Below are 13976 nucleotides of genomic sequence, written 5' to 3' on the forward strand. Positions count from 1 at the left end.
TTCTTAACATTCTGTGATTACAGGGGTTGCTGTTCCTTCTGTTAGACCCAGGAAATCAAAGAAGGTGGTCGCAACGGGTGTGGAGAAACAGTTGGCTGAGCAGGCAGAGGAGGAGCAGCCTGGACCATCCCAACAAGAGGATTGCTCCCCCCCACCTCCAGAAGAGGGTGACAAGGAGGTCTACACCCCCAACCAGGAGGGTAAATATGTGCACACAGCTATATAATTCAATATCCATACAATATTTATAAGAAAAAGGGCCTAAAATGTTTGAAATTTGCGAAAAGTAGATAAATAAATAAAAAAAATCAAATAAAAAAAGTCTGCAATTTATATTAAAACCATAAAGTACCGAACTAATTCACATTAAACATTACATAACTATAACAAAGTAATTCTGTACTCTCATTAAGAAATACCAAATAAGAGTTGTTCTGGCTTGATACCTTTTAATGGCCAACAAATAATAATTACCATGTCACATAGTCAGCTTCCAAGAACTCAACAGTCCCTTCATCTGTCTTATATACAATAAGAAGGGAGACATTGCGGAATGAATGGACATTTGAAATATAAGATACAAACATATCAAAGACGATCATAATAAGTCCGTTATTATCTTGCAGATAAGGGGCTGAGTACATATTATTGTCATTAAATTGATGGCATCTCAGAGACATGGTGCCACAACTATGTCTCTAGAAGACTATTTAGTTCTTGTAGTGTGTTCAAAATCCCTCTTAAAAATTAAATCCAGTCTTCGAAGTGTCAAGTAGTGTTTGTAAAATACCTTGTAACAAATTTTGGTCCTCAATTTGCATGCAAAAAATCTTATAGCTCTTTTGTGTTCGAAGTTATATTTTAATATGAGAACTTTCATGTGTTATTCATATTGACCATGGCCGTGCAATAGTGGCTCCTACTTCAACCAGGCCAGGGTCCGCGGTGACACATATCTTCCATCTATTATTGTCCCTTGTGCCTTTCTACATATATATACACTCACCTAAAGAATTATTAGGAACACCATACTAATACGATGTTGGACCCCCTTTTGCCTTCAGAACTGCCTTAATTCTACATTGCATTGATTCAACAAGGTGCTGATAGCATTCTTTAGAAATGTTGGCCCATATTGATAGGATAGCATCTTGCAGTTGATGGAGATTTGAGGGATGCACATCCAGGGCACGAAGCTCCCGTTCCACCACATCCCAAAGATGCTCTATTGGGTTGAGATCTGGTGACTCTGGGGGCCATTTTAGTACAGTGAACTCATTGTCATGTTCAAGAAACCAATTTGAAATGATTCGAGCTTTGTGACATCGTGCATTATCCTGCTGGAAGTAGCCATCAGAGGATGGATACATGTTCTCATTCTGTTTACGCCAAATTCGGACTCTACCATTTGAATGTCTCAACAGAAATCGAGACTCATCAGACCAGGCAACATTTTTCCAGTCTTCAACAGTCCAATTTTGGTGAGCTCGTGCAAATTGTAGCCTCTTTTTCCTATTTGTAGTGGAGATGAGTGTTACCCGGTGGGGTCTTCTGCTGTTGTAGCCCATCCGCCTCAAGGTTGTGCGTGTTGTGGCTTCACAAATGCTTTGCTGCATACCTCGGTTGTAACGAGTGGTTATTTCAGTCAACGCTGCTCTTCTATCAGCTTGAATCAGTCAGCCCATTCTCCTCTGACCTCTAGCATCCACAAGGCATTTTCGCCCACAGGACTGCCGCATACTGGATGTTTTTCCCTTTTCACACCATTCTTTGTAAACCCTAGAAATGGTTGTGCATGAAAATCCCAGTAACTGAGCAGATTGTGAAATACTCAGACCGGCCCGTCTGGCACCAACAACCATGCCACGCTCAAAATTGCTTAAATCACCTTTCTTTCCCATTCTGACATTCAGTTTGGAGTTCAGGAGATTGTCTTGACCAGGACCACACCCCTAAATGCATTGAAGCAACTGCCATGTGATTGGTTGACTAGATAATTGCATTAATGAGAAATAGAACAGGTGTTCCTAATAATTCTTTAGGTGAGTGTATATATATATATACACACACACACCCCACCCAGTAAATTAACCTCATAAACCACCAATTAAATGCTATCTGAAAGGTAATATTGTGATAGGGGTAAGGTAAGGGAGATCAGGATGTTAGTGGAGTAAAATGAGGATTTTACATGACAGACTCCCTTTAACTGCTGAATAGAACAGCGCTAAACAGTGCCTAAATAGCATATAGAAATCCAGTCATCTCGCCACCTATCTGCAAGCGACTTTACCCCTCCTTCTATTAATAAAGTGACCATGACAACAAAATCAACTGTGAGTGAAGACGGACAGCAGATATTTAAAATGCGGCTGTGCAGACAGTATAACGATGACAGCCCAAAAATATAATATAATCCACATAATACCATCAAATAACCCCTGTTACGTCATACTACTTTTTAACTTAGTCCAGTTTTACCCATCTGTAACACTTGTTTTGTCATGTAATATAAACCCATAGTGAGGCAAATCCACCGTGTGGATAATCAGAATCCCATGCAGATCCCTCCATATAGGATATTTTTTTTATTTACCTTTGTTATGATTTATGAGTTGATTGTCTAAATTCTTAACATTCTGTGATTACAGGGGTTCCCATTCCTCCTGAACAAGAAACGGGTGAGGAGGAAGAGTCGGCGGAGCAGGCAGAGGAGGAGCAGCCTGGACCATCCCAACAAGGGGATTCCTCCCCCCCCCCACCTCCAGAAGAGGGCGAGAAGGAGGTCTACACCCCCCCATCAGGAGGGTAAATATGTGCACACAGCTATATAATTAAATATCCATATGATGTTTATAACAAAAAGGGACTAAAATGATTTAAAAAAGCGAAAAGTAGAGAAATATATATATATTTTTTAAAGCTAAATAAATCTGTAATCTACATTAAAACCATAAAGTATACAACTAATTCACATTAAACATTACATAACTATAACCAAGTAATTCTGTGCTGTCTTTAACCACCTCAGCCCCCAGTGCTTAAACACCCTGAAAGACCAGGCCACTTTTTACACTTCTGACCTACACTACTTTCACCGTTTATTGCTCGGTCATGCAACTTACCACCCAAATGAATTTTACCTCCTTTTCTTCTCACTAATAGAGCTTTCATTTGGTGGTATTTCATTGCTGCTGACATTTTTACTTTTTTTGTTATTAATCGAAATTTAACGATTTTTTTGCAAAAAAATGACATTTTTCACTTTCAGTTGTAAAATTTTGCAAAAAAAACGACATCCATATATAAATTTTGCTCTAAATTTATTGTTCTACATGTCTTTGATTAAAAAAAAATGTTTGGGTAAAAAAAAAATGGTTTGGGTAAAAGTTATAGCGTTTACAAACTATGGTACAAAAATGTGAATTTCCTCTTTTTGAAGCAGCTCTGACTTTCTGAGCACCTGTCATGTTTCCTGAGGTTCTACAATGCCCAGACAGTACAAACACCCCACAAATGACCCCATTTCGGAAAATACACACCCTAAGGTATTCGCTGATGGGCATAGTGAGTTCATAGAACTTTTTATTTTTTGTCACAAGTTAGCGGAAAATGATGATTTTTTTCTTTTTTTTTTTTTTCTTACAAAGTCTCATATTCCACTAACTTGTGACAAAAAATAAAAACTTCCATGAACTCACTATGCCCATCAGCGAATACCCTGGGGTCTCTTCTTTCCAAAATGGGGTCACTTGTGGGGTAGTTATACTGCCCTGGCATTCTAGGGGCCCAAATGTGTGGTAAGGAGTTTGAAATCAAAATCTGTAAAAAATGACGAGTGAAATCCGAAAGGTGCTCTTTGGAATGTGGGCCCCTTTGCCCACCTAGGCTGCAAAAAAGTGTCACACATCTGGTATCTCCGTATTCAGTAGAAGTTGGGGAATGTGTTTTGGGGTGTCTTTTTACATATACCCATGCTGGGTGAGATAAATATCTTGGTCAAATGCCAACTTTGTATAAAAAAATGGGAAAAGTTGTCTTTTGCCAAGATATTTCTCTCACCCAGCATGGGTATATGTAAAATGACACCACAAAACACATTCCCCACCTTCTCCTGAGTACGGAGATACCAGATGTGTGACACTTTTTTGCAGCCTAGGTGGGCAAAGGGGCCCATATTCCAAAGAGCACCTTTCGGATTTCACTCGTCATTTTTTAGAGAATTTGATTTCAAACTCCTTATGGGGTGATCACCACAGTCATTGATCACTCCCCTGTAAGGCTGCATTCAGACGTCCGTATGATTTTTACGGATCCGATCAGTCTATCAGTGGATCCGTAAAAATCATGCGGACATCTGAATGGAGCTTTACAGGGGGGTGATCAATGACAGAGGGGTGATCAATGACAGGGGGGTGATCAGGGAGTCTATATGGGGTGATCACCACAGTCATTGATCACTCCCCTGTAAGGCTGCATTCAGACGTCCGTATGATTTTTACGGATCCGATCAGTCTATCAGTGGATCCGTAAAAATCATGCGGACATCTGAATGGAGCTTTACAGGGGGGTGATCAATGACAGAGGGGTAATCAATGACAGGGGGGTGATCAGGGAGTCTATATGGGGTGATCACCACAGTCATTGATCACTCCCCTGTAAGGCTGCATTCAGACGTCCGTATGATTTTTACGGATCCGATCAGTCTATCAGTGGATCCGTAAAAATCATGCGGACATCTGAATGGAGCTTTACAGGGGGGTGATCAATGACAGAGGGGTGATCAATGACAGGGGGGTGATCAGGGAGTCTATATGGGGTGATCACCTCCGTCATTGATCACTCCCCTGTAAGGCTGCATTCAGACGTCCGTATGATTTTTACGGATCCGATCAGTCTATCAGTGGATCCGTAAAAATCATGCGGACATCTGAATGGAGCTTTACAGGGGGGTGATCAATGACAGAGGGGTAATCAATGACAGGGGGGTGATCAGGGAGTCTATATGGGGTGATCACCACAGTCATTGATCACTCCCCTGTAAGGCTGCATTCAGACGTCCGTATGATTTTTACGGATCCGATCAGTCTATCAGTGGATCCGTAAAAATCATGCGGACATCTGAATGGAGCTTTACAGGGGGGTGATCAATGACAGAGGGGTGATCAATGACAGGGGGGTGATCAGGGAGTCTATATGGGGTGATCACCACAGTCATTGATCACTCCCCTGTAAGGCTGCATTCAGACGTCCGTATGATTTTTACGGATCCGATCAGTCTATCAGTGGATCCGTAAAAATCATGCGGACATCTGAATGGAGCTTTACAGGGGGGTGATCAATGACAGAGGGGTAATCAATGACAGGGGGGTGATCAGGGAGTCTATATGGGGTGATCACCACAGTCATTGATCACTCCCCTGTAAGGCTGCATTCAGACGTCCGTATGATTTTTACGGATCCGATCAGTCTATCAGTGGATCCGTAAAAATCATGCGGACATCTGAATGGAGCTTTACAGGGGGGTGATCAATGACAGAGGGGTGATCAATGACAGGGGGGTGATCAGGGAGTCTATATGGGGTGATCACCTCCGTCATTGATCACTCCCCTGTAAGGCTGCATTCAGACGTCCGTATGATTTTTACGGATCCGATCAGTCTATCAGTGGATCCGTAAAAATCATGCGGACATCTGAATGGAGCTTTACAGGGGGGTGATCAATGACAGAGGGGTAATCAATGACAGGGGGGTGATCAGGGAGTCTATATGGGGTGATCACCACAGTCATTGATCACTCCCCTGTAAGGCTGCATTCAGACGTCCGTATGATTTTTACGGATCCGATCAGTCTATCAGTGGATCCGTAAAAATCATGCGGACATCTGAATGGAGCTTTACAGGGGGGTGATCAATGACAGGGGGGTAATCAATGACAGGGGGTGATCAGGGAGTCTATATGGGGTGATCACCACAGTCATTGATCACTCCCCTGTAAGGCTCCATTCAGACGTCCGTATGATTTTTACGGATCCGATCAGTCTATCAGTGGATCCGTAAAAATCATGCGGACATCTGAATGGAGCTTTACAGGGGGGTGATCAATGACAGGGGGGTAATCAATGACAGGGGGGTGATCAGGGAGTCTATATGGGGTGATCAGGGGTGATCAAGGGCTAATAAGGGGTTAATAAGTGACGGGGGGGGGTGTAGTGTAGTGGTGCTTGGTGCAACATATTACTGAGCTGCCTGTGTCCTCTGGTGGTCGATCCAAACAAAGGGGACCACCAGAGGACCAGGTAGCAGGTATATTAGACGCTGTTATCAAAACAGCGTCTAATATACCTGTTAGGGGTTAAAAAAATCACATCTCCAGCCTGCCAGCGAACGATCGCCGCTGGCAGGCTGGAGATCCACTCGCTTACCTTCCGATCCTGTGAACGCGCGCGCCTGTGTGCGCGCGTTCACAGGAAATCTCGCGTCTCGCGAGAGGACGCACCGGCGCGTCCACCCAGAACAACAGGACCGCCGCAAAGACGCAATCCTGCGTACGGCGGTCCTGAGGAGGTTAATAAATACTAAATAATAGTTGTGGTGGCTTGATACATTTTAATGGCCATAAAATAATAATTAATAAGTCACATAGCGAGCTTCCGAGAACTGACCAGTCCCTTCATCTGTCGTATATACAATAAAAAGGGAGACATGGCGGAATGAATGGGCATTTAAAATATAAGATACAAACATATCAAAGACGATCATAATAAGTCCATTATTATCTTACAGATAAGGGGCTGAGTACATATTATTGTCTTTAAATTTATGGCATCTCAGAGACCTGGTGCCACGACTATGTCTATATATGTCTATATTTTGTAGTGTGTTCAAAAGCCCTTTTAAAAAAGTTTTGTTTTCTTTTTCCATTCATAAAATCTTATAGCTCTTTTGTATTAGAAGTGATATTTTTTAAGATGAGAACTTTCATGTGTTATTCATATTGACCATGGGCAACAGAAATGCTTAGCAACACAAAAGTGTAGATTGTTCTTTCATCTCAAAAAAAACAACAAAATACTATTATACTGTAATGATCTTGCATTAATTAACCCACTAAATAACATTATACTGTATTGAAATACTAAATAAACAACTATATAATTTTCAAAACTGTAATTTAAAAAAATTTGGTTCTATAAATGGACAGTACTGTAACAAAAACTCCACACAAACCACTAACTGCCTTCATCATAATTGGAAGTCATTGAAATATTTTTTTTTTATCCTAACAGTTATTCGAAAACTTAAAAAAAGGCTCCTTGAGCATCAGAAATCCCAAGGCAAGGCCATGCGGCTTATAAAAGCCGGAAAAAAAAAATAGGGCTTCTTCAGGGGCGCTTACAAAGGCATCAGCGTCAGCTGGATGATGCCTACAAGAAGCTGGAGGATCAGATGAGGATCCAGAATGAAGACCTCCTGGAGATCCAGCATGAACTACAAAGTTTGCCTTATTTTATTTTTTTTTTATATTTTACATACTTTGTATTTGTAAATAAATATTTTATTAGGTTTAATCACTTGCTTTCGTATGTTTTATATTGTTATTTAATACATAAACTAGCTGTGGACCCTGCCTTGCTCGGGTATTTATTTATTGCAAATATATATTAAATAACAGTGACTTTTGCAAGGGTCGCCCCTTTAACAGTAAATTTCACGTTGACCGGCCCTTTAACTGTGAACTCTACAGCGCCCGTCAGTTGGCAGTTAGGATTTAAGTTAAAGGGGTTAATGAGAAAAAAAATAAAACCTATTAAAACCCATCAGGATATACATATAATTTGGTTAAACTAGATTTCATCAAGTTAAAACCCATATGTCAACCTTTTCATGGTTCTGTCATTGTTTGTTTACATGCTGAAGTACATGCTGAGGGGGCAGGGCCGGATTAACGTAGGGGCGGATGGAGCTGCAGCTCCAGGCCCCTGCATGAAAATAGGCCCAGCAGCCCGCATAGGCCGCCTCGCTGAGGTTGCCTGGCGGCCTCCCCGCTACCCTTTAGTAGGACCGAACCGTGCCGACTGTCAGATGATGACAGGGCCGGCGCGCAAGGAGAAATCTCCCAGGCCGGCCCTTTACACAACTCACCAGGACAGTGACAGCTGACAGATCAGGTCAGGTGACACGTCAGACTCCTCCCCTGGGGCCTAGGCAATGCCGTAAAGTGAAAGACCGTGACGGCTGCTGCGCGCGGGAAGTTCCAAATTCTTCCTGCGTGGAGTCAGGGGTGCAGCCAGCAGTGAGTCGCGTTCAGCAGCCTTCAGTGTACTGCCCAGAGACAACTCGTAGGCGGTAAGTAAATCAGCATTGGCTCACCTCACCTATTATACTGTATACTGTATAATTTATACATGTCATTCAGGAGCATGGAAGAGCTGGGTGATGATTTTTTTCACCTAGCCTTTCCATGCTCCTGAATTGCATATCTGCTTATAGGCATATATATCTTTATAATAGCTGAGTCTGATCTATTATAAACAGATATGCCATTCAGGAGCATGGAAAAGCTAAGTGAGAAATAGTCACCTAGCTCTTCAATGCTCCTGAGTGGTATATCTGCTTATAATAGATCAGCTATTATAAACAGATATGCCTAAAGGCAGATATGCCACTCAGGAGCATGGAAAAGCTAGGTGAGAAATTGTCACCTAGCTTTTCCATGCTCCTGAATGATATATCTGCTTATAATAGTTCAGCTATTACAGACAGATATGCCTAAAGGCAGATATGCCATTCAGGAGCATGGAAAAGCTAGGTGACTATTTCTTGCCTACCTATCTTTTCCAAGCTCCTCAATGGCATATCTGCTTATAATAGATTAGCTTTTATAAACACATATGCCATTCAGGAGCATGGAAAAGCTAGACGTGAATAGCTTTTTCATGCTCCTGAATGACATATCCAGCAGCACTAGTTAACTCCTTGGGGGGGTGGCTATACATAATACAGCCATCTATATAGATGGCTGTATATTTAAACTGTGGCCAGAGATGTTCACTTAGGCTAAGTTCACACAGCAGATTTTTCACACGCAAACCCGTGCGTAAATCTGCTTGAAAATGACGCATGAACTTTAGTCCGATAGACTTGAATGGGATTACGCAGACCCATTCACACTTCAAACTTTATGCATGCGTATTTTCACATGTGTAATTTTGCATAAATTCAAACATTATTTGTGCTATAAAAAGTTGCTCTGCGTTGCGTTTTCACTTTCTATAAAAAGCCCCATTAAAATCTTCTGCATTAAAATCTTCTGCACCAGGCCCATGATGCTCTTAATCCGGCCCTGTGAGGGGGCGTGGAACAACAAAGCCTGAGCTCTGCCTCATGAATAACCTGACCTTTCCCGCCCCCTGCTCTGCACTTTGCATTAAAAAAAAACACATGATCATCTCCGAGCTCACACTGGCAGAAGATCTTCCTGTCACATTGCAGCTGGAGCTGCCTGCCGGATCCGAAGTTAGAGCAATATTAAGAAATTTCGTAAAATACACATATTAGCCTAGCCATAGTCATAGGAACGTTGCCTTATATAGGAAAAAAAATAAAAATCATAAGATTAAATTAATCGTACGATTTTTTTTTTCCTGAATAAGGCAACGTTCCTATGACTATGGCTAGGCTAATATGTGTATTTTACGAAATTTCTTAATATTGCTCTAACTTCGCCTTTTAGAATATTCGTAATATTGCTCTAACTCCGTCTTTTAGAATATTCCGAATATTCTAAAAGACGAAGTTAGAGCAATATTAAGAAATTTCGTAAAATACACATATTATTAGCCTAGCCATAGTCATAGGAACGTTGCCTTATACAGGGGAAAAAAAATAATAAAAAAATATAAAAATTGTACGATTAATTTAATCGTACGATTTTTTTTCTGAATAAGGCAACGTTCCTATGACTATGGCTAGGCTAATATGTGTATTTTACGAAATTTCTTAATATTGCTCTAACTTCGTCTTTTAGAATATTCGGAATATTGCTCTAACTCAGTCTTTTAGAATATTACGAATATTCTAAAAGACGAAGTTAGAGCAATATTAAGAAATTTCGTAAAATACACATATTAGCCTAGCCATAGTCATAGGAACGTTGCCTTATATAGGAAAAAAATAATACTCATAAGATGAAATTAATCGTACGATATTTTTTTCGGAAAAAAAAAACGAATATTCGATTTCGCGAATATATGGAACTATATTCTAAATATTCGCGAAATCTCGAAATTGCGATATTCGAGAAAAAAATTCGAAATTCGAATATTCGCGCTCAACACTAGTGAGGACTATGATCAAGATTGTGTGTTGGACAGGACCTGAGAGATAAATTGAGGTGCTGAGGAGGAGGTGACATCAGAGGAGGAGGCTGGTGGGCGCAGCAGCAATAGAGAGCAGAGGCAACATATGGACAAAACCTCCAAATAAAACTGCCAGGGCTAGAACTGCTTCTATTGTGGTCAGATTAGGAACTGGTGATGTCACTGATACTGTGGGTGCAGGATCAAACCAGACCCAGACCCAGGCCAAGCTCAGCTGCTGCTTGCTCTCTGCGAGTATGTCCCATATAGCAGTTTTTCTACAAAACGTAAGCAAACAAAACCACTGTCATGTGCAAGATCTGCAGTATGAAAATAAGCTGTGAGAGTTCAAACACAAACAGAGATACCAGAGCTCTACTTCAATACATGAATGGGAAAATAGAACTGGACAGCATTCTGAGCAAGTCTGTCCTCTGTCTTCCAGTCATCTTTGTGGCAGCCATGCCGCATCCCCAAAAAGTACAGTGTCCTTGTAATCAGCATCATCAGCTACCTCTTCTCCTGCTCAGACACCTCACTCTTGACCTTTGCTCCATCGTGAGACATCCATAATGGAATGTGTGGCTACAAGAAAACTATTTGTGAACAGCAATTAGCTTATGTGCAAGAGGAACTCCCACCTGGCCAAGTTGCTGGAGGAGCAGTTGTGCGCCTTCAGCAAAATTTAATTTGGCAGGCAGTAGTACTTTGTTGCCAGCTTGTCTCATCATTTTTGAAATGTGGTACACTTCCACGCTTTCTCCCATATTTAATTTAGCAGGCAGGCATTATTACTTCTTACCAGCTGTCCATAAAACTTTTCTTATCGTTCTCTAAATGTGGTGCAGTTCCATGCCTTCACCTAAATTAAATTCAACAGGCAGTAGTACTTCATCAGGGGTTGATGAAGCCAGAGTAGCTGGCAATACGCTTGGGGTTTCTCTTGCCATCCTCATCTCCGAGCCACTTGGGTTTTATATTATTTTTGTTTTGTATATTATTTATCTATGCATTATTTTCTGTTGCACTTGCGTTCATTGTGCTATTATTAACCCTGTGTTTTATTGCCTTGTATTTATGAACTATTATGGGAGTAGGTTAGGGGAGTACTTATCCTGGTACTCCATCAGTGTGATTTCTGTGGTTTTAAGTGCTTTTATGGGATGGTTTTGGAATGGGTTAGGACCATGATTTAATAAAGATATTTTTTTTGAATATTTTCAGATGTTCTTGTTGTTTATAGCCATACATCTTTTCTTTTCATTTCATTTCACTTATTGCCAGTTCTCCATAAAAATTGGCTTGTTCTGCAAATGTGGCACAATTCCAAGTAGCAGAAGCTGCAGCAGCCAGTTTGGTTTGCTACATAATGGAACTGTTTATCCCACTGCCGCGTCAACCTGACGCACATCAAACAGACATGCACCTTTTAAACAGGATGTTTGTTAACACGGTGCGGTACTGTGAACAGTGCTCGAAGATGTGTATGTCCCACTCAGGTACCTCAGATAGGTGAGACAACTAAAATCCAGAGAGTGGCAGTGGTCTCAGCAAAGCATAGTTTGCTGAGACAGTTGTGTTTATTATTTCTGGGCTGGATTTTAATTAGATTGACGAGAAGGCTTGGCAGTGGGGTCTGCCAATCCACACTCTTCCGGCACGGGTATTCCCTTCTACCTGAGGTGATCGCAGGTGAGGCCTGCTGTAATCAGAGCGGCATAAAGCGCCTCCCAGTATGTTAGTCTGGGGGGAGTGTGTGTGATCCTGGAGCAGAGGCTCTGTGTGAGTGGACTCAGCTGGGTTGGCTGAGGGGCCATGAGGCTAGGCGATAGCCTAAACTCTGGGGGATGCGGTGACCCCTGTGAAACAAGGGGACCACGAGGCCAGAATCGGGAGGACTACTGGGCCACAATCCCCCTAAAGGAATTGAAGTGTCACAGCCTAGAGGTTGCTGGAGTGTATGGCTGAGGAAAGATGCATTTGGGTTCCATGTGTGAACAGGGCTCTCTAGGTGAGTGAGGGATATGTTTGTGTTTAGTTAGAGCCTAGCCGGGAAAGGGTTTCTTATTTTGTGTGGATGTCACACTTGATAAGTTGAAGCTGCAACTTCGTAACCTGTGCTTTGCTGAAGTGTCTGAAATAAAGCAAGAGTTTGGACATTATAACCGTGTCTGCGAAGATATCTGTGAGTGTGACCCCCCGAAAAGAGATGATCCCTTACAATTGGTGGAGGATGCGGGCAAGTTGTCCATGAGAAAAAGGCAACAACAGCCGGTTGCTAGGGGCAATGACAAGACAAAGAGCAGGTGCTACTGAATGCTGCTTTGTTGCTGTGTGAAGCATTAAACGGCCGGAAGCCTGTTTTTATGTTTTGTTTTTTGTGAGGCTGCTGCTCCTTAGATTCTGGACTTTTTGCTGTATTGCAAAGTAAAGTGTGCGGTGATTTAACGGGCCAGAAGCCCAGTGAAAGAGATACTGACCTGTTTAAAAAAATATATAAAAAATGGTGGTGGTCATTATGAGGTCTGTGCAGAACCACCTGCAGCAGGACTACGCAATGGATGATTGTGTGATCAGAAGATCTGATACAGAAAGATCCTGCAAGTTGGTGATTGGGGGAATCCCGCTGTGGGTCACTTTAGATTCCCGCCAACAAGAGGGGGCCAGAGACAGATGCCACCATGTCTCTGACCTTTATAACGGACTATTGCCCTGTGCAATGGGAGCTCTTAAAATGTGAGACCTGGAAGTGGAGTTTGTGCTTGGCAAAGACTTTCCGTTATTTTGGCAGCTGTGGAGCGGAGAAAATGCTACAAATTGTGTACCTGGAGAATCTGAGGAACAGCAGATGTGTGCCATTGCCAAGGTCAACCGTTGTGAAGAAAAGGAGGTGGAAAGTGTAGAGGCTCTCAGGAGATCCTATGTTTCCTGCACATATGCGCAAAGTCCCAAAGGGTGCGGATGGAGTGACCATCTGGAAAAAGACTGGAGTCAAGGCCAAGGCATTTCCCATGGCAAATACTGCATCCTGGATAAAGATGGTGTCCACTGTGGAGATGGACGTATTGCACGTGAGAGGGAAGAACCCGAGACGATAATGGGTAAAATCAGTCCTGTAAGTGCGGTGTAGCAGACCATGTTATAGTGAGCACAGCTCTGGAGGTTGGGCATGTTACTACAGGGGCCCTGGTACCTCAGAGACCGTGAACTGTGGTGTGAGCTGGCTGCAGTTGCTATATGTCGAGCCAGGAGGTGTTCAGACACCGTGACTGGAGACTGCTAAGAAAATGTGTGACATTGTGAGAAATGGCAGTCCAGTTCAAGCTTTGTTGGAAGCAGAAAGCCAGGTGAGCCTGGTACATGTAATAATATTTGCAAAGACAGGTGCACTCTGCTGTCTTACTACACCCTCAACTGATTAAAATTGAGGCAGGGGCGGATTGGCCAAATACCTTACAGTGGGCTGATGCCCAGGGGGCTGCCTGAGCCCTCCTCACGGCCGGCCAGTGCAGTTTTTGGGGATGTATTTTGTGCTGCTGGCAGTATTTTGTGATAGACTGTGGTATTTGTCTCTGTTGGGGTGGCATAATGTGTCACAATATGGTATTGTTGGCC

Source organism: Bufo bufo, chromosome 4 (genome assembly GCF_905171765.1).
Source record: "Bufo bufo chromosome 4, aBufBuf1.1, whole genome shotgun sequence".
In the NCBI taxonomy this organism is placed as follows: domain Eukaryota; kingdom Metazoa; phylum Chordata; class Amphibia; order Anura; family Bufonidae; genus Bufo; species Bufo bufo.